The sequence below is a fragment of the Condylura cristata genome, unplaced genomic scaffold (assembly GCF_000260355.1).
Source record: "Condylura cristata isolate star-nosed mole 26May11 unplaced genomic scaffold, ConCri1.0 scaffold00006, whole genome shotgun sequence".
In the NCBI taxonomy this organism is placed as follows: domain Eukaryota; kingdom Metazoa; phylum Chordata; class Mammalia; order Eulipotyphla; family Talpidae; genus Condylura; species Condylura cristata.
Window position 1 is genome coordinate 66389425 of NW_004567107.1, and position 20222 is coordinate 66409646.

Here is a 20222-nt window from a genome sequence, read left to right on the forward strand (position 1 = left end):
ACAGAACTGGGGTATAGGCCAGAGATGCTGAGGGTGAGAGGATTCACCAGGGACAGAGTGGGGAGCAGAACAGGCAGATCGATGAAGTACACTGCTGCAGCGGGCGGGTCAGGAGAGGTCTGCGGTGCCATGTGGATCTCCTCCGGGGCAGGTGGGGATCGAACTCATGCGGAAGTAGCTTTAGTTTCTTAGTGCTGTGCTTTAACCCGCTGTGCCACCAGGGAGGGCCATCATGTGGTTTTAATTATTATAGCTTTATAATATAATTTGAAGTCTGGAAGTGTGATGCCCACTTTCTCCCCATTTTTTGACAGAGCTTTGACTATTTTAGGTCTTTTGTGTTTTCATATGAATTCCAGTAATATTTGTCCTACCTTCCTTAAAGAATATTGTTGGGTTTAAATGGGACTGCATTGATTCTGTATATTGCTTTTTGTAGGATGGTTATTTTAACAATGTTGACTTTTCTGATTCATGAGCAAGGATTATCTTTCTATCTCCTGTGTCTTCTTTTATTTCAACAATATCTTGTAGTTTTCATTGTATATGCCGCTTACCTCCTTTGTTAAGTTTGTTCCCATGTATCTAATGTGTGTGTGTGTTCATGATTGTAAAGAAAATGGCTTTCTTAATTTCTTTTTCTTTTAGCCTATTGTTTAATTATAAGAGGGCAACTGATTTTTGCCACTTTGTTGAACTGGCAGCTGGTCAGGTGAGGGTCAGGGAGCCAGGTCTGGAGCATTGAGGTCTAGGCCTAAAAATCTTGCTTTTTTAAAAAATAATTTTTCTGTGTTGTTTCTGAAAGATGATAAAAGATAAAAATTTCAGATCACAATATTCAATTATTTTGCAAATGAAACATTGCTTCAGGAGTGTTTGTTGGTAGTAACTGCACAACTAAACTTCATGGAAACATTTACATGTGTCTTGTCTTGCATTTTCAAATCTTTGGTGTGCTGTAAAACAAAGTCTTCAAAGCAATATTATTTACTGATTAGGTGATGATCAATGGGGGCAACACTTGAGCATTATTCTCACTGTTATGCTCCTCACTAATCTGTTGTATTTGTTGTTACTGGATGTTTCCTTTGCAAGCAGACCAGCTGTAAATTTTGTATGACTAAAAGCCAAAGAAATTTCTTTAATACCGAATCTATTATTTTTATAGTTATATATATATATAAGATTGTAGAATATATAGTTTTTATTGTAGATTTGGAATAAAAAGAAAGTTTTGAGAAAAAGCACATTTCATTATAAAAAACAGAACTTGTTTTACAAAAAATTTCAACTAATATACTATAGCAAAAGGGATAAAATCACACATAAATTATTATTTATCAAAATAAATTAAGTAAAACTATTATTATTCCAATGAAAGAATGTTTCAAATTAAACTTTGGCCAAATATTATTTCTTTTATGTTTAATAGAAGACATTTCAAGTGCTATTGTTTACTTCAGTGCATATTTTCAAGTTTAAGGGCCTTCCAAACACGATATTGAAAATACTACATTGCAAATGTGATCAAAACAGCTTCAAATTAATAAAAAGCCGAAATTATAGCTTTCTATAAATGGAATGGCATTATATAAAAGGTCACCAGTTTTATGTTGTACAGACAAGAGTAACATTTATGTTTTTAATTTTTTAACTTTTAGAAATAAAGAAAGCCAAATGTAGAAATGCAGAGAAAAAAGTCACACTCACCCTAATTTAGCTGCAACTGTTAACATTTTGGGCGAATTTTCTTTTTTCTCTCTTTTTTCAAGGCTGAGATGCTCTATTTGGATGGCTGTTCAAAGAAGTGGATATGCTTTTCTAACATTCTGGTTGACAAACAAATATATACAAGTGCAGGAACATCGTAGGGGGAAAAGTCAACATTCAGTGGAAAGCTCTGCATAATGTTTTTCAGGCTAACATTTTCAGATTCTTTTAGAGTTGCTTGTTACCATAATGATTATATTTAAAGTAATAGAGTCCCTGTTATAAGTTAAGTTAAAAAAAAAACTGCAAAGTTAGAATAGTTTCTAAAACATTAAAATACATTTCAACTGCAATTTGCTATTTAAATGACATACCAAAGACAAAGGAGTGGGGGGAAAGCCAAGATAGAATTCTTATTAGATCATGGTGAAATTCTCAAATTGCAGAAGTTTCCTTAAGGGCAGAATCCTCTGCCCAATTGGCTTTACTCCCCGAAATGAGGTCCTGGAACACATGTTGAAAAACTGTAGTAATTTGTATCTCCATTTGTCGGTTTTGTTGGATGGTCTTTATCTTGTCTGAATTTTCCATACTGCCCAAATCATCTTTCTGTTTGTTCTTGTCAGTGTGTATTTCTAAAAGCGTGTTTCCTGAAGTTTGTTTTAACTGTAATCTCTTCTTTCTAACATCAAGCATGTTTTCTGCCAAATCCCAAGATTCCTGCTGTGATTTCATTATTAAATTATTCGACTCTAATATGTATTTCATGTTGTCCATGAGTACACTATTCTTTTTTATATACCGCAGGGGGTCCAAAGGCACATTGCTCTTGAAATTAACTTTCTCCAGGGCTTTAAAAATGTGATAGGGGTCCTGCAATGGGTTAGAGTACAGCACTGTGAAGCTAGCTGTGGCCGCTTCAGTGCAAGTTCCATCCCAGGCCCTAGAGCTGACCCACATGACATGACAGACCTCTCCTGGCCCACCCGCGGCTCCCCTCAGCAGTGTACTTCATCGATCTGTCTGTTCTACTCCTCACTCTGTCTCTGGTGAATCCTCTCACTGCCCCTGCACCTCTGGCCTGTACTGCAGTTCTCTGTGTATAAATAAATTAAGTTTTTAAGACTAAATAAATAAAAATAAAATGTGATGGAAAGTTGCTTCCTGTCTAACGCAAGTGTTTCCATTTCAAAAGTTATTTTCACATTTTGATTTATCTTTCAGATCTTCAATTTGCTTTTCTTGCATGATTTGTCCAAGAGTTTTTATTTGCATCGATTTACATTCCAGGAGTTGTTATTCGTGTCCTCAGCCTGAGAAGCAGGGTCATGCAGTACTTGGGGGGGGGGTGCTGCTTGGGTGCTGGCCACCTATGGTGTCCACTTTATCCACAGGATTCAGTGGGTTCTGCAACGGCTTTTCTGGGGACTGCTTGCCTAATTCCGACTGAGACCAAGACTGGCCCTGCAAGATAGGCAAATACACCTCAATGAGGGTTGTTTTTCTTGCCACTCCCAAAGCAATTTTAAAATCAGGAATAATTTTAAGTATGGTCACAGACTTCCACTAATTGTCATATACATTCACTTCTCTTTTTTTAGGGGAATAAATGCAATGTCTCAGTTATTGGCTATTTTAATAAATAGACCCCCCATAGTACCTTCAATGGCTTGATCTCCTGGAACACTTGCTCCTCTGGAGGGATCTGAAATCCACCTGTTGGAAAATGCTTATCTCTGGACCAAGTTCAAGCAACTTAACAAGCACTTGAGACCTTGTGCTCTGGCCCTTGCTGATCTCTTTAGCTACATGTTTATTTGATCCCCTAGTAAGTTATTTACTCTCCCTAGGACATATCATGATGTTTGAAACTTCTCAGCCTTTACAGAGTTGTGAAGTGCCACTTCTTTGTATGCAATGTTATTTCTTCACCACATTTCACCTGAGTTGAGGTCACTTTCTCTATCGTTTCCTGTTCTCTGAGCCCAAGGGTTCCCCGAATGTTCTCCTGAATGGTGAGTACTCTATCTCCTTTTCTAACTACAGTGGTTAACCCAGCTAACATATGGCAGAAAGTTGACACACATTAAATTTTGGCTGAATGAATGACAAGTTGAAAGATATTTTAAGTTCCTTAATCCAGTTTGCACATGAGTGAGTAGAGTCTTTCCCACACCAACAAGCTGCACTTAGGCACTCGCAAGTATGGGAGAATCCAATTCATTTGAGCTCAGTTTTCATGCTATCTAACCAGAGATCATGAAAGATTCCATGGTAAAGAGCTCAGTTATGATGGCCCTCAACTTCAAATATTAGTCATAAGCCCAGATTGCTACCTCGTCCTGGGAAAGACTATTTATATAAATCAGAGGCTCCCAAGAGTCCCTCCTCAGATTTAATCAATTTGCTAGCAGCTCACAGACTCAGGAGATCCATTTACTCACTAGAGTACCAATTTATGACAAACTAGTTAATTCAGAAACTGCCAGATGGTTTTATCGACTTCCTAAAAGGAAAGGGCCATTCAGCTGGTGATTGCAAGCCAGTACACAACAGCCAGGGTGGTAAAGCAGAGCAATTCTGTATTGTCTTGCCTGACAATAAAGAAAGGGAGAACTTGTGTTCCAAGGAACCTTTCTTTCTGGGCTTGTATGAGGTGAGTTTATAAAGCTTTGGGGTAACGGGTGTTCCTATGTACCTTATGTTTTGGATGGAGAGTAAACTGTGCCTGTTCCTATCCACAGATGGAATGTTAAATCTCCACTCTTGAAGACTTGTTTTAATATTATAATGAAGAAAAAGTTGCCTTTAGCTTACCTCAGTCCCTTTTTCTCCAAGAGAGCTAATTAACTCGTGCATTCTGTCATTTTACTTAACATCCTCCTTCTTACAATAGCAGGTTACAGATAGCACTTTTCTTACTCTACACACTTACAATGGAAGAAATTCAATTGGCCAGGTATTGGAGGGAAGCATGGGGCTTCCATACACTCTCTGGCATGTCAGCTCCCCAAATCTCCATATGTTCACCAACTGGGAAGCTCTCAGAAGACTCCCTCTTTGGGCTTTTTTGTGATTTCATCACATAAGTAAAATTGATTAATTAACTGGCCAGTGGCCATTGACCTGCATCTCCCAATTCTCTCTCCAACCATGAGGCCTGGGGGAAGTGCCTGGACAGTGCCAACTCTCAAAGTGGCTCTCCTGGCAACTAGCCCTTCTTTAGGTGTTGCTAAACAAGTCACCTCATTAACATAACATTGCACATGCATCCTTTAAACACTCAGAAAATTTCAAGGCTTTGGGGGAACTATTAACTGGGAACTGTGAAAAGCTATAGGGTAAGTGAAGTTTTCAGGCTTTCTTTTGTGCTCCCACCACTAGCGTGGATGCCCACAGCCGTGGGGCATGGGCACAGGGCTCATGAGCCTTAATTATGGACACCTGGGCCCAAAGAGCAGGAGCTGTGCATGTGTGAATGCTCGCACCTGTGCCCACAGGCAACAGCTAAAAGCAGCAGAAGCAGCGCAGAGACAGGGACCACATGGGATGACAGAGACTGAGGACACCAGGGAGACCACCAGAGGAGAAGCCAGAGAAGGAAAGAGAAGATTTACCAGGGGCTGGAAGGCTTGCCAGTCTAGCCCATGCCTGCCTCCTTGCATGCCAGCCTCCCTGTGTGGTGTATCTGTATAACTGCTCCTGTATTAAAGACCTGGGAAATCTCTGAAAGGCTCCAGGACTCTATTAATCTGCCTGAATCCACAGTGAACATACCCTGTGCATGCTTGCTCTAGAAGACCTAACACATAGAGAAATAAATTTTTCATTTGAGTGACCAAAATATATTTCTTATAAATCATAATGTAGAAAATCCAAAAACAAACAAACAAACAAACAAAAAACCCAAAACCCTAACCAGGCAACAACAACAAAAGAAATTTGAATACTGAAATGGAATATCTACCCAGATTGCTTTCTGCAAGTAGTTAAAGAGATGCGCTTAAATGGCCACGTTTATGCCAGGTGGCCTGATTTCTTGGCCATAAATGATTAGAATGAATTACAGGCAGTCATATTGGACCAGGCCCAGATCTCTATATCAAAAATTCGAATCAAAAGACCCAGAAGATAGAGTCAGGATGCTGTTAGACACAAGAGCGATGAGGTCTCACGGAATTGGGGCACATTCACTGTCACTGTTACCCACCACTACGGGCAGGCCAAGGGTGTGGAGGAAAGAAAGCACAGCATGAAGAGTAATGCCGATTGCAGAGAGGCGGGAAGGGAAAGTTTGGAGGGGAAAGTTGACATCAGTGATTCCAGGGCATCTGAACTTGAAGCAATGTTCTGCTTTACCTTGATTTAACCCTTGATCCAGAAAACCTGTGAAGTAGAGCTCTACAACTCAAAGAATGTGGGGTCCAGGAAGCTCTAGAAAATTTCACGACCTACCTTTAGAAAGAACAGTATTGCAATCCCTGGCCACACATTTTTAAGTAAATGTCTTAATATACATTTCTAGTGTACACAGAATTCTCTTTTATCCAAATTTAATAACCCCTACCAATTTGGAATTCTAAGCAATTTCTCTCTCCCATTTGTCCCTTAGCAAACTGAGCATTTTGGTCTACAAAAATCTCTAGTGTAATAAATGGATACAGATTAACAGTAGTTCTATTATTTCCCACTTTATTAGAATAAATCTCTCAGAGAATATGTAGGAGTACTTCACTCCTGTGTGTTTACTGGCATCCTTTCAGATGCAGTCAGTTCCTGATGCTGTGGATCTGTTCAGTCACAGATAAATCTGAGGCTTTACCTTCCCTTCAATAGAAATGGGGTGGGGGCTACTTTTTTTTTCTCTACTGAGGATGTAATTATTGAACTTTTAGTTAAGTCTTCCTACAATAGCAACTCTGTGTTTATTGATTGTTCAGTGGGTTTAATGTCATAAAACATTCTTGGATGTTTACCCTGGGGAAATATCTGTAGTTATGAACATGCTTTGTGGCACATCAAGTTAATATGAACATGGGAATTTTTAGGCTTCATTATAACTGGTATTGAAAAGCAGACTCTCCTGACACAACTCATCTTACTACAGAATCTTCCCCCTACATTCCTGAATCTGATTCCAGGGAATGTTGTAAGACATTTGAGATCACAGATGAACCAGCACCCATTGTGAATCGTGCTTTGTCACAACTTCTGTGCCTTGAAGTTGTGCACTTTGGTATGAAAATTTGTCCTATTTGAATGAATGTTATGATGAAGCCTACATGCAATTGTTCTATCTTTTAATGAAAGCATCAGATGCTCTGTGATTAAAAACAATGATTATATCAAACATGCCTCACTTTATTAATGAGAAAAATGTTGTGTTTCTTTTTTTTTTTAATCAGTGTTTGCAATTCAATAATGACATCTGGAAATTCGTCTTAAGGGAATACCAGTGATGCAAATCATCCCTGCAATTTCAAGTACCAAGATGTTTGGAATGACAATATTGAATAGCAGGGAGGAAAAGGAACATATTTGGTAAATTACACAATTATTATAATGATGAATTATATAGCCTAAAGAGGAAAACAAATGTAAATTTTAGTCACACATAGAAGTATATGGAAGACAATAATGTGTAGAAGTAGAACAAAGCATTTAATGTATTCCTTTTACAATAAAGTTATAGAGAGGTGGAACAAAATGGGGTCAGAAGAGGTCCTTTGCTTTACTCCTGAGAGAATCATCTAATAGTTAATCAGAGAGACACTACATAGAAGAGTCCCAGAGTAGGGGGGGAAAAGTGGAAAATCTTCCGGATATCAGAGGTCAACACAGACAACAACAGAGGAGAGAAGCTAAGTGAGTGTTCCTAATAGGATACATGGGAGATAGAGAACAGGTCCTAGAGATTACAGTCTGGGGTAGGACTGTCACTCTTTCAGGCAACCTGTGGAAGAGAGCTGATTAATCTAGAAGCACACATCCTTGTCTGAGGGAAAACATGTGCAAAGGAGTCTGGGGCGTGACCTACAGGCTGTGTCACCAGAAAAGGAAAAAAGAAACTGAGCTGAGCTGACCAGCACACCCCTTCCACACCTTATGACTGGTATTGACCTCCTGAAGCTTACTGGCAGAATGGACTGTGGAGTTTGGGTCTGGAACCCCAGAAAGCAGAGCTATTGGCAGTACCACAAGCACAAACCCTCCTCCTCTCAGCTCTTTTGCACCAGTGGCTGGACCTCAGGGCTCCTCTATGAGCCACGACTCAGCAACTGCAGTAACAGGTTTTACTAGCCATGGAAGTCAGCAAGACCCAAACACTAAAACCAAATTAACAACAGTACCACCTTTTGGAAAAGTAAAAGAAGTTCAATTTGCTGAGTTACTGTATAGATTATGTAAAAGTCAAGGAATTCCAAATCAGCAGAAAATGTAGACCAAAACACACAATTCACAGAACCTTTGATACCTGAGGGGAAAATGGCATCACAGGAAGAGAATAACTCTAGAACCCAGCCACAAAGAAAGACATGAATATTTTATATTCTATCAGGAACAGAGTTTAAAATTGCCATAGTAAAGAAAATCAAAGAAAATGCAGAAAAGCAGCACAAACAAGTGAAGATCAAAGACATAACAAAATTCATAAAAACAAATGTCTGATTCAAGGAGTATAATTCATGAGCAAAAAATAGAAATTGAAACTTCCAATTAAAAAATAACAATGATTAAACATGTAAGAACTCAATAAATGATATAAGTAATTCTAGAGAAAGCTATAGAAGCAGAGGAGACAAAATGGAGGATCCAATTAGTGACCTAGATGATGATGGACAAAGAACAGGTGGGAGAAAAAAGAAATGTCGAGGGAAAAAAGAAGAAGCATGCTGAGAACTATCTGACTCCAGTAGTGAAGTCAATGTAAAGGCATTGAGTATGTCAGAAATCAATGAGAGAGAGGTATCAGAGAAGTATTGAAAGAAGTAATATAGGACAATTTACCAAATCTGGGGAAGGAACTAAAGATCATGAAGCTGAAATAATATTGATTTATCTAAATACAAGAGACCTATGTAAAAATGCATAATAATGAAACTAACAGTGTTCAACTCAAAAAAGAATACTGCAGGTTGTTAGGAGTAAAAGCAGATAATCTACAAGGGCACGTCAGACACCTCAAAAGAAGCCTTATTAGCAAGATTTTTCTTATTAGGAATTTCATCTTCAAAATAAAAATAAATAGTGCCTATTGAGAGTACCATATCCTGAAAGACTCTTTCAGCTATAAGGGGGAAATAAAGACTTACACAAACAAACAAAAGCCGAATGTGTATATAAATACTAGATCTTCACTACAGACACTATTGGAAGGAACACTCCTACCTAAATCAAAGGGAATAAAATGTCTAAAAATTTAATAAGAAAATAGGGCAAGAAAACTACAGATAACACGGCAATAGAAAATCCTCAGATGCAGAATCACCATTAATGCAAGGGGACTGAAATCACTCATTAAAAGGTAGACTGGCAGAAAACAAAATCTAAAGTTTTGTTATCCAAGAAAACCATCTTAGTTTCAAAGCAAACCTAGACTCAAGATAAATGGCTGGAAAACAATCTTACAAGCAAATGGGACATGAAAAAATCTTCATACTTATAGCAGATAAACCGACTTCCAGATAAAAAGGGTAATAAGCAACAGGTATGAATATTACATGATGATTGAAGGATCAATACATCAGAAAGGCATAACACTTATCAATACACATGTATCAAATGTAGGAGCATCAAAATATAAACAACAACTATTAGCAAACCTAAGAAGCAACATTCTATTAATAGTTGGATGAATGGAGAGACAAGAAAATCATATAATCATCAAGGAAGAACAGTCTTTAAAGAGTATTCAGACTAGATGGACTTAATACACATTTATAGGACTCCAAAAAGAATCTGAAAGCACATTCTTCTCAAGTACACAAGGAACATTTGCTAGGACAGACCACATATTAGGTCACAAAACATGTGGCAATAAATTCATGAAGATTAAAATAACTGTATCTTTTCTTATAGCAATGTATGAAGTTAGAAATCAATCACAAAAAGAAAGCTGGAAAAGCTCTAATGTTGTAGATACTGGACAACAAATTGCAAAATAACAATTTGTTTAATGATAAAATAAAAAAATGCCTGGAGGCAAATGAAGAAAAGACATAGCAAACACAGAAAGTACATAGAAATAGAGGCTTACATCAAAAAATGAGTTCAACCAAGCATCTAGCTAGACTTACCCAAAAAAGAGGAAACTCTAATAAACAGAACCAGAAATGAAAGAGAAGTTACAACAGACAGTTCAAAAATGCAGAGAATCGATGAAGATTATTATGCACTTCCATATGTCAACAAATTGAATAACCTAGAAAAAAACTGACAAATTTTTAGAAGCATAAAACTTTCCAAGACTGAATCTGGAAAAAAATCTCATACTTGAACAATTAAATACAAACAAGAAAATAAAAATATTATAGTAAAAGCCCATGGTTTCACAAGTGAGTTCTACCACAATTTCAAAGAGTAATATCCATCCTTTTTAAGCTCTTTGAAAAAATGAGGACTAGAGACTGCTTCCAAACACATTTTATAAGACCAAAATTACTCTGATAACAAGAACAGACAAGGACATCATACGCAAGAAAAGCAGGCTATAGGCCAGTATGCCTGATATACAGAGATGTGAAAGTCCTCAATAAAATTTTAGCAAATTGAATTCAACAATGCCAAAAAAAAAAAAAAAATCATAGTTCATGACCAAATAGAATTCATTTCAGGGATGCAATTTTAAAATCTTCAATAAACCAATTTAACTTATCATATTAACTAAAGAAAGATAAAAGCCTTATTATCCTATCATTTGATACAGTGAGGTCATAAAACAATATTAAATGTTCATTTATGTCAAAAACTCTTTACAATGAGAATGGAAGAAACATGTCAACATATTAAAGTCTATATATGTCAAACCCAAATCTTACAATATTCTCAGTGGTGAAAAACTGACAGCTTTTCCTCTATAATAAGGAATAAGACAAGAATGTCCATTCTTAGCACTACTATTCAACGTAAACTAACTAGAGGAAGCAAGAAGTTATGAAAGAAATACAAATTGTGAAAGGAGATATGAGACTAGAAACAATCAATTGATAAGGAGAAGCGGCAGGCTATAAAATCAATATAGAAAAATTTGTTGCATTCATACCAGCAAACTAGAAGAGAATGAAATCAATAAATCATTTCCATTTAATCTCCCATCAAAAATAATCAAATACCTAGGAATATATTTAACAAGGAGAATAAAGATCTATAGGACAACAACAACAAAACAGGATTTTTTTTAAAGAAATTGAAGACACAAAGAAATGGACAGATAGCTCCTGTTTATAGGTTAGAAGAATGGACATTTTTTAAATGTCCATCTTAATGTGAATATAGATTAAGAGCACTGTTTATCAAAGTTTCAATAGGCTTCTTCAAAGAAATGAGCAAACATTACTGAAATCAGTATGGAACACAAAAGATTAAAAACAGTTAAGACAATCCTGACAAAAAAGATGAAGAATGGAGGAATCACACTTCAGATTTCAGAATGTATTATAAAAGCTATTGTAACAAAACAACAAGGTATTGAAATATAAATAGACATGTAGATCAGTGGAACTGAAGTGAGAGCCCCCAAATAAGACATACTCTATGGTCACTTAGGGACTGTTTGGTATGAACGCAGGTTGGTCCATCCCCTATAGTAATTTCTCAAAATATTAAAAATGGATCTGCCACATGATCCACTCCTTTGTACCTACCCAATTAATTAAAAAAACACAAATTCAAAGAAATATATGCACTCCTATGTTAATTAACAGCACTCTTTTATAATAGCAAAATTAGAGAAACAACATAATTGACTAATAACAGATGAATGCATAAAGAAGATGTAGTGTATGGAATAAAAACTCAAAAAAAAGATGAAATGCTGTAATTTCTGAGAATATGGATGGAATGGAGTGGGGGAGTGTTATGTTAGCCAAAAATATGTCAGCAGAAGAAAGATGATTTCATTATATGTGGGCTACAGAGAACCACCACAAAGGAACAGAGAAAATTAAACCAAAATGAACCCAGATATATGACTGGGTAAGTGAAGATACAGAAACTAGGGGCAGGGGTGGGGGATAAAAGGGACCAGGAATCCTGTGACCTACGGAGGAGACTTGCGAGTTCTTAAGTGGCAGGTGTGAGGTGGTAACATACATTTGAAGATGTACAAGCTTGTGCCTTTGAATCATACAGTTTTGTAAACAAACTCTCCTCAATAAAGAGAAAGCAATAACATTAAATCCATGTAGTATCACACAAAGAATTTTATATTATTGAAAGATGGATTGTAAGGTGAGTGAAATTAAATTTTTTTTGTGGTTGATGCTGTAATGTACTTTGATAATAATGAAGTTTGAAAGCTGTCTAGTAAAAACTGCCAATGTTGTCTATAGGTCAGTTGTACTTCTCCCAACTAGAAAACACTTTGAAAAAATATACAAATTTGAGCCAGTCTCATGTTGTTAGATTGTGATATAAAGGTCACATATGGCAGGATTCCACTTCCATGGATTTTTTTTTTTTAAAGATTTATTTGAACATACAGAACTGGGGTACAGGCCAGAGGCTCAGGGGAGGTGAGAGGCTTCACCAGAGACAGAGTGGGGAGTAGAACAGGCAGATCGATGAAGTACACTGCTGAGGGGAGCAGCTGGCGCGTCAGGAGAGGTCTGCCACGCCATGTAGTCACCTCCGGGGCAGGTGGGGATTGAACTCATGCGGAAGTGGCTTTAGCTTCTCAGTGCAGTGCTTTAACCCGCTGCGCCACCAGGGAGGGCCCACCACTTCCATGGATTTTTAACAATAGAAATCCATAGAGAATAGAGATGTTTGGTTACCAGGGGCTGGACTCAGTAAAGCTCCTTAATGGGAAGGGGTTTTCGCTTGGAGTAATGGAGAAACCTTAGAACTAGACAGAAGTGATGTGTGCCATTGTAAATGTGGTAAGTGCTACTGATCTGTTTACAATGGTTAATTCCTTATGTGAACTTCACCGTAACAGAGTTTTTTTAATATGATGCCTGTGTGGATGCCATTAGACAGGAGCTGATCCAGTGTGTCTTGGGTGGGGTGAGGCTCTCTATTTTTTGGAGTCCCAGGTGAGTCTGATGTTCAAGATTGAAAACCTGCCCTCACAGACTTTCCCACTCTGCCTGCCCAATTTGCAGTGGGAGGGAAGTAACTACAAAATCAGTTGTCCTTGATGGTACTGCAATTTGGTGCATTAAATTCAAAACATACAACCCTGACTGGTGATATGCAGAAGACATGCCCCACTCTGGAGTATGTCACCTGAATGATGAGCCCAGAGATACTGAAGATATTAAGATACCAAACCCCTGGCCTATAAAAGATATAAATGAGACCCCCAAACTGAGTGGAGAGCCAGATGCATGGGAACCCTTGTTATAAACTATTTGTCCTGCGCAGAAGTTATTAAATTGCTAAGGGGCAGTGTTGAGACTTGCAAAGGTATTTCAGAGATCAATGTAATCACTTACTTGTTTATATTAAATTGAAGAATACTTCTAATTTGAGAAATCTTCACTTGGACATTCTAATTATTTTAGAATTGTCAGTTCTCCAAAACATCCCTTTTGGAGAAATAGATCTTTGCTAAAACTTAAACAGTAAGTTATGCATGTTAGGGTGATGTTTTCACCTTTTGTTCTCAGAAATATGTAAAATGAGGGAGGATAAAGTGAGTCTGGTAATACCCCACTTTTCCTTTCAGTGGTTTAATCACACGGGAGGTCTCGAATTTCACCAGGGTGTGAAATGCCTTATATTTCTCCTGGTTTCTTTTTTCTTCTTGCACAATGAATGCAAGTCCAAGATCTTGAATAAGGCCTTTCCCCACCACACACATGCCTCCCTCCCATCCCCTTCCAGCTCTCCTCTCTGACCTTCTGGCCTCCCTAAGACACAGCCCCTCCTTGTGAGTTGCAGTCCCAGCACTTCCAGGGGCTGAGGGGTGGGGGGAGGGGGTGCCTAGGGCTGGCCAGGGACCCTCACAGCCACTGCCTTCACCTCCGGTGTTACCTCCACCGTCACTGCTGCCCAATGCTCTGCGCTCCGCTGGTGGAGCAAAGCCTGCTCTCAAAGGCCTCCACTAGGCACAGCACAGAGACCCCGATTTCTATGCACCCTGGAAAGGGTGATTAATTTAAAGTGAGTGGAGTCTGTTTCTTTAAGACAAGCTCATAAATCGTGAAAGATCACCACTTCTTTTCAAAAGCCTCTCCACGGTCTGAGTTTCCCTTCTGGGTCAGTAAAGTCATTGAAGCTGTAGCGGCATGCCATGGCAGATTACACGATACAGCTGTCCCAGCACCGTGAAAATTAAGTTATGCCCCGTGTCAGCAAGGGGGTTTGCCCTTTTCTTTTCTCTCCCCTCCCCCACCCCTTCTCTTTTTTCCTCTATTCCTTCCCACCCTCTCCCTTTCCCTCAGCTCTCCCTCTTTTCCTCGCCCTCTCTCTCCCTCCTCCTGCGTCTCCCACTGTTGCCCCTTGGCTCTTTCACTTTCCTGCTGGGAAGTGTGCATCCCAGGAGAGACAGAAGTTGGCCCACACGGGGCTGTTCTTTGAGCCCCAGCTATTGAGACACAGTAAATGGAGATGATGGGCCTTTCAGAGAAGAGCTATCAAAATAGTGCCTTTTGTTCTCACCCCCACTTCTTTGCTTCCTCCTCGCCCTCCTCCTCCTCCCCCTCTACTTCCCCCTCCTCCTCCACTCCCTCCCACCTAGTGCTGAGTTGACCCCCGCCCCCCACCACCAGCTGATGCAGTAGCACAGAACCGAATTAGTGGCCTTTGTAGGTATCTAGAGTTCTCCCCACCCCACCACCTCTACCTCCAGGTCTTATCTCTCCCCTTCTCTGTCCAACCTAACTGCCTGAAGCTGAATTACCAGGGTAAGCGCAGCAGTCAAACCTTAACTTTCCTTCAAAAGTGAGGTTGGTGCTCACTTCTCTTTTGGATAGAGTAGCCAGGAGACTATCAACTCTCTGTGAGACAGGAATGAGACACATATAGGTGTGACCTCCTAAGAACATCCACGTCTCCTCAACACAGTAAACATTCACTTCCAGACAAAGAGAAATGTCATACGAAACCTTTGACTTCATTCAACTATAGGCCTCTCTACTTGAAAAGTAAAAAAGGAGATCTAAATAAAGAAACCCACACTTTTCTATTTGCTTGTACTTCACATCCTCCCAGATGGGAGAAATGTTTACAGTGTGAGAATTAAAGCGTCTATCATGTTTCTCCATGAAATGACAGAGAAAATCAGCTGTTGGTTCTGTGAGTCTGTGGGACATATCCTGGGGGTTGAGGGGCTCTCTTTAAAGGAACCCCTCTGCCCACACATTACTCCATTCTTTACTGTTCTTCTTACCATCTATATCATGTCCAAGCAAATCTTCCTTCCTGAATATCTAGGAGTTAAATCAAACACCTCACCATCTTAAGAGCAATTGTGGTGCAAAGGATGTGAACCAGTACAATGGAAAGCTGCATTTTGTAGAGACTTGACTATAGTGGTAACATTTAAAGCAGTCACATTTTATGCTTTTTTAAAAAAAATTAGGAATATTTAAGGAGACTGAGGTGTTCCCTGAAGCTCTCCAGAGCTGGAGAAATGGTATATGTGAATGAACCTTCTAGTTACAGGAAGGCAGCAACTGTAACACACTTCTCAACACAGTCCTAATCTTCCTTCTTTCCATGATTAATAGGCCTCCCACAATCTGCAGCTCCTAAGTGGGGTGTAAGGACTTTCAGATGAGGACACTGAGAATGGTGTGAGCTACCAGAAGTATGAACAGACTGACTGGAGCTTCTCACTGGCCACTAAAACGGTGCTCTCCTTGAATGAAAGTGTTCTCATAGGGCTTTGTTGATACCTGTTTATTGCGTAGTACTAGCTCATATGTAATGCTTCCTTAGAAAAAAAATGGAATTCCACTCAGTGACCAAAAAAGATAAACTCATGGCTTTTGCAGCAACATGGATAGATCTGGAAGGGATCATGCTTAGTGAAATAAGCTGAAAAGAGGACCTTCCCTGGTGGCGCAACAGGTTAGGACGCAGCACTGCAAGCTAGCCACTTCAGTGTGAGTTCGATCCCCATGCAATAGATCATCTGCATGGCACAGCAGACCTTCCTATCTGCCTGCTGCTTCCCTCAGCAGTGTACTTCATTGATCTGCCTACTCCGCTCCTCACTCTGTCTCTGGTGAAACCTCTCACTGCACCTGCACCTCTGGACTATACACCAGTTTTCTGTATGCATAAATAACTTTTAAAAGAAAAAGAAAACTACCGGATGGTTTCATAATAGCAAGGGTGTAGGGGATTAGAAAAAAAAATTGTAATAAAATAAAAATGAAAATTAACGAACAACTATACACCATTCTACAGAGATAGAAGAAGAGGATCAAAACTGGCGTGGGAAGAATGCACGGACTATGGTGATGGCACATGGGTGAAGTGGTGGTGGGAAGTCCACAGGGATTACATATGAGATGAAAAAATGTGCAAAATTAAGATTGATGTAAAAAAAAGTATTTTAAAAATAGAAAGAAAATACCTTCAAATTTATGTGTCTCAGAGTGAACATCTCTCCCCAAAGAAAAATCCAAGGGAAGGATGTGGGTGCAAGGAGTTTACTTGGGGTATAATGTCAGGAAACAGGAGAGATTTGGAGAATGAAACAAGAAGGGGAATCGGCCAACATAAAAGTAACTTTCATCACTGGGGGCAGTGGTGCAGATCAGACTTACAGAGTAGTACCCTCAGTGTTTCCTAGCCTTAGCTGCTTGAGTAGAAAAGTATTGCTCTGTAGGCACTATCTTGCCCCCCCACCAAGGATTGTCCACACACATTAATTCCTCTCCTTTCTGAATAGGAAATCACCAAGTAAGCTACCAAGGTCCAGGAGGAGCACAAAGCAACAGTAACGATGTATGGAGTAGAATTTGAAAAGGGTTTGAGGTATTGCAATTTACTTGAAACTATACTTGCTTATAAATGCATCATTCCCGGTGGCTTTCAAGGGGTGGTACTCTTCATATTTTCAAGATGCGGTTCACTGCAAAGGAAATCTTTGTCTTAGGTACCAGTCTGGTAAGGAATAACAGTAGGATTTTAGCTCAAGCAACATTCTTTTCTTTATACCCAAATGATGTAACACAGTTTGACTAGCCCTGGTGTTTCTAACCCTCTTCACTCTTCACCTTTATTTCTACCTCATTTCTGTTTGCCACTTGAAGACTAGGGAAACCTAGTATCCCCCTTGCAATGATTGTAAAAAAGTTTCTATTAGTTGGGTTGCCTACCAAATAAAAAGCCAGAGACTTAAAACCATGTCTTCTTTTGTTTGTTTTGTTGTTGATATTTCACTTTTGGAGATGAAGAGAGCTGTAACAGGAAAGGAAATCCTGGGGGAGGAGAGGTACCCAAGAAAGTGTTGGAATAATATGAAACACTTACTGCAGGATGATCCCAACTATAGGGCAGAGGGACTTTGCATCACTGGTTAAGAGGCTTCTGGGAGGCACATGGGCTCCTAGACTCAGAGTTATAGGTAGAGTGAGTTCCAGAAGCTCTGCAGCAAAGCCAGACTAGAGAGCTTCAGCATGGAAAAAGGAAAGAGGAGTATGGGTGGAGCATACTGGGTTGTCCACAATTTCTTATTGAGTGTGGCTTTCCAAAACACAGAAGTGGTTCTCAAAGATTAGAAGTATGTATCGTGATAAAAATCCTCACAGCTCCTCTCATAATGGAAATCTAAGACATCAGTTCTCAGAACTGTGTTTCATATCCTCTTCATCTACTTATTTCCTTAACTCTTCTCTTCCCTCTCTGATGTTGCTCTTAGCCAATGAATGTAAAGTTTCTCTATTTCTGAAGCATAGCATAGCTTGCATATTACCTATGATGTACAAAATTTCCCATTAATCCTTAAACACTAAAAATATAGCTAGATAGATAAATATTGTTTATCTATATTTATATATCCTTTACCTAGTACATACATGTATACACACACACACACACATATATAAATACATAAATTGAGATGATATTGGATGATATTCACCTATAAAGGTCACAGATACCAAAAGCCCTTACCACTTGCAGGACTCTGTTTATTCCAAGGGTCAAAGAATGGGCTCTGGAGAGACCTGTGTGTTTGTCGCATAGGTTCTGAATGAACTGGGTGCCCATTTTTCATGCTCTTCAAGCCTATGACTTTTTTTTTTCCAAAAGTACTTTATCCCATTTGGTTTGTGTGGTACTTAAACTGCACAAATTTCCTTATGTTGTAATTTAAATCTAAGAACATAAAGTGGAATCTTTGCTCTCTTACAAGTGGCAACACAAGAAAAAGGAAGGAGCATTACAAAACAAGTAACAGTTATGAGAAATTTAATTATTTTTAAAGATAGTGTTTATAAAAAACCAAATTGAAAACAATCTATCACAATATCTCTGTTTTAATGAAATTAACACAAAATAATTACAAGCAATTATTTTTTAATTTGGGATTTCATTATTTATAATTGAAGGAACTTGCCATTCTCATGTGTGTGAGATATGAGTCCATCTTATTAAAAAAATACCTCTTAATATAAAGTTAGTCACTTTCTTATTTATGTTATCCACTACTGAAAGACTTAACTTCACACTTACTTCCCATGTGTCTTCCTTTCATTTTTATTTGCTGATTCTTGTATAGGAAGGCAGCATTTTGTTAACCCACTAATTGTTACAGTGAGACTGGTTTATATTAGAACTTCTTTGTGTTTTTTGTTCAAGTGCAGGTGCTGAACCAATTTTATGAAAATACCTGCGAAATAGGCGAAATATGTGGGAGGTAGGAGTATGGGGAAGGTTTGAGAAGTCCTGATCTATAGCTCTCAAGACTACAAGAACTGGACCTCATCTGGTGTAAATGGATTAAAAGTCTTTTCTCATCTCAAAGGCTTGATCTCAAAAACAACTTGATTTGATGAAATCAAAGTGGCAGCTGGGAATTGAAAACTCTTTAGAACAGAACTTCCTGAAGTTTTCATGTGAAGGAAGAATTGGCAGAGATGGAAATGTGGGTGACCATGTGTATATATGTGTTTCACTGGAGGTCTGTTTTCAGGAGAGAAAGGATGACAGAAAAAAAAAAAGTGACAATAAGGATAGGTATCGTGTTACTTGTGTAAGAGAAAATGTTTTCATAATTTTCAACTTGGAAGGTAAAAGAGTTCCTATGCTTTCAAAGAGCAAAAGTCATTTCATTTGTTATTTATGCTTCTTCCCTACCCCATCCTTGATGCATTACTCCCAAGCCTTAAAACGTCAAGTTACCTTCCCTTAATGGTGATATTTCATTAATGACAAATACCCCAAGCAAGCACAAAATAGCAAAAAACAAAAACAGAAACATGGCTCAATGATGGATTGGAACCGTGAGGAATGACCCACACATGTGATCGTTAAGACCTAAATTGTTAAGGTCTGTGAACAGTGTTGTCTTTAGAAAAGAACTTTACCTTCTCCCAGTGGAATTGAGGCCTTTCCTGGCTCACTGATAACCTCAACCTATTGTTCCTGAGATTGGCCAAGGGTAGTTACGCAGAGTGAAGTCTCCCAACACTCTCTCCTTCATTACTTCATGCAGTGTGTTCACAGAAACTGGCAATTTCTGTCTTTGCTAATAATCAAAGTCTATACAGCATTTGCAAATGAAAAAAAAGCCAGAAAAATCTGGTTCAATTAATTTCTTGGGTAATGCTAGAGAGTAGCAACATGACTCTGGTAAAGATGGCACTTGACAAAGTAGTGCCAAACTGGCTGTGCTTCTCAGAGTCAGAAAATTATTGATAAATGCAGGACACCTGCATACACATCAGAAGTCCCTACATGTAAATAAGGGACATCTGGATTTTATTAAGTATTTTAGGCATTAAGTACATAATTGGCTTTGAATTCACCTTGAATTAAAGATGTGATGTAGCATTAACTTGCTACAAAAAAACACAATGAAATTTGACATTATATTTTCATCTCAGCTACACTTACGAGCTTAAACTCAACTCTTTGTTTTCTGTCTCATACTTTCTTTTTTACATCCCAGTTATCTTTTCACCAGCATATAGGGCTTTAATTATTAGTTGGAGGGTGCAATGCTGAAGAGCTGCAGGGCGGGGTACTGAGCAAGGACCATTGGCTTGAGCCTCATGCCCAGTGCAACTTAAGAGCATTACAGAAGGTGAGTTTGGGTAACAGTTTTGGCAATGCATATGGAATTCAAAAAACAGTGGAAGCTATAAAAGAAAAGAATAAAAATGAGGTAA

At 38.7% G+C, this 20222-nt stretch overlaps 1 pseudogene; it reads right to left on the bottom strand.

Moving 5' to 3' along the window:
* Positions 1–2145: 2145 nt before the first annotated feature.
* LOC101633991 lies at positions 2146–3040 on the bottom strand (annotated as a pseudogene).
* Between the last annotated feature and the right edge of the window lie 17182 nt (positions 3041–20222).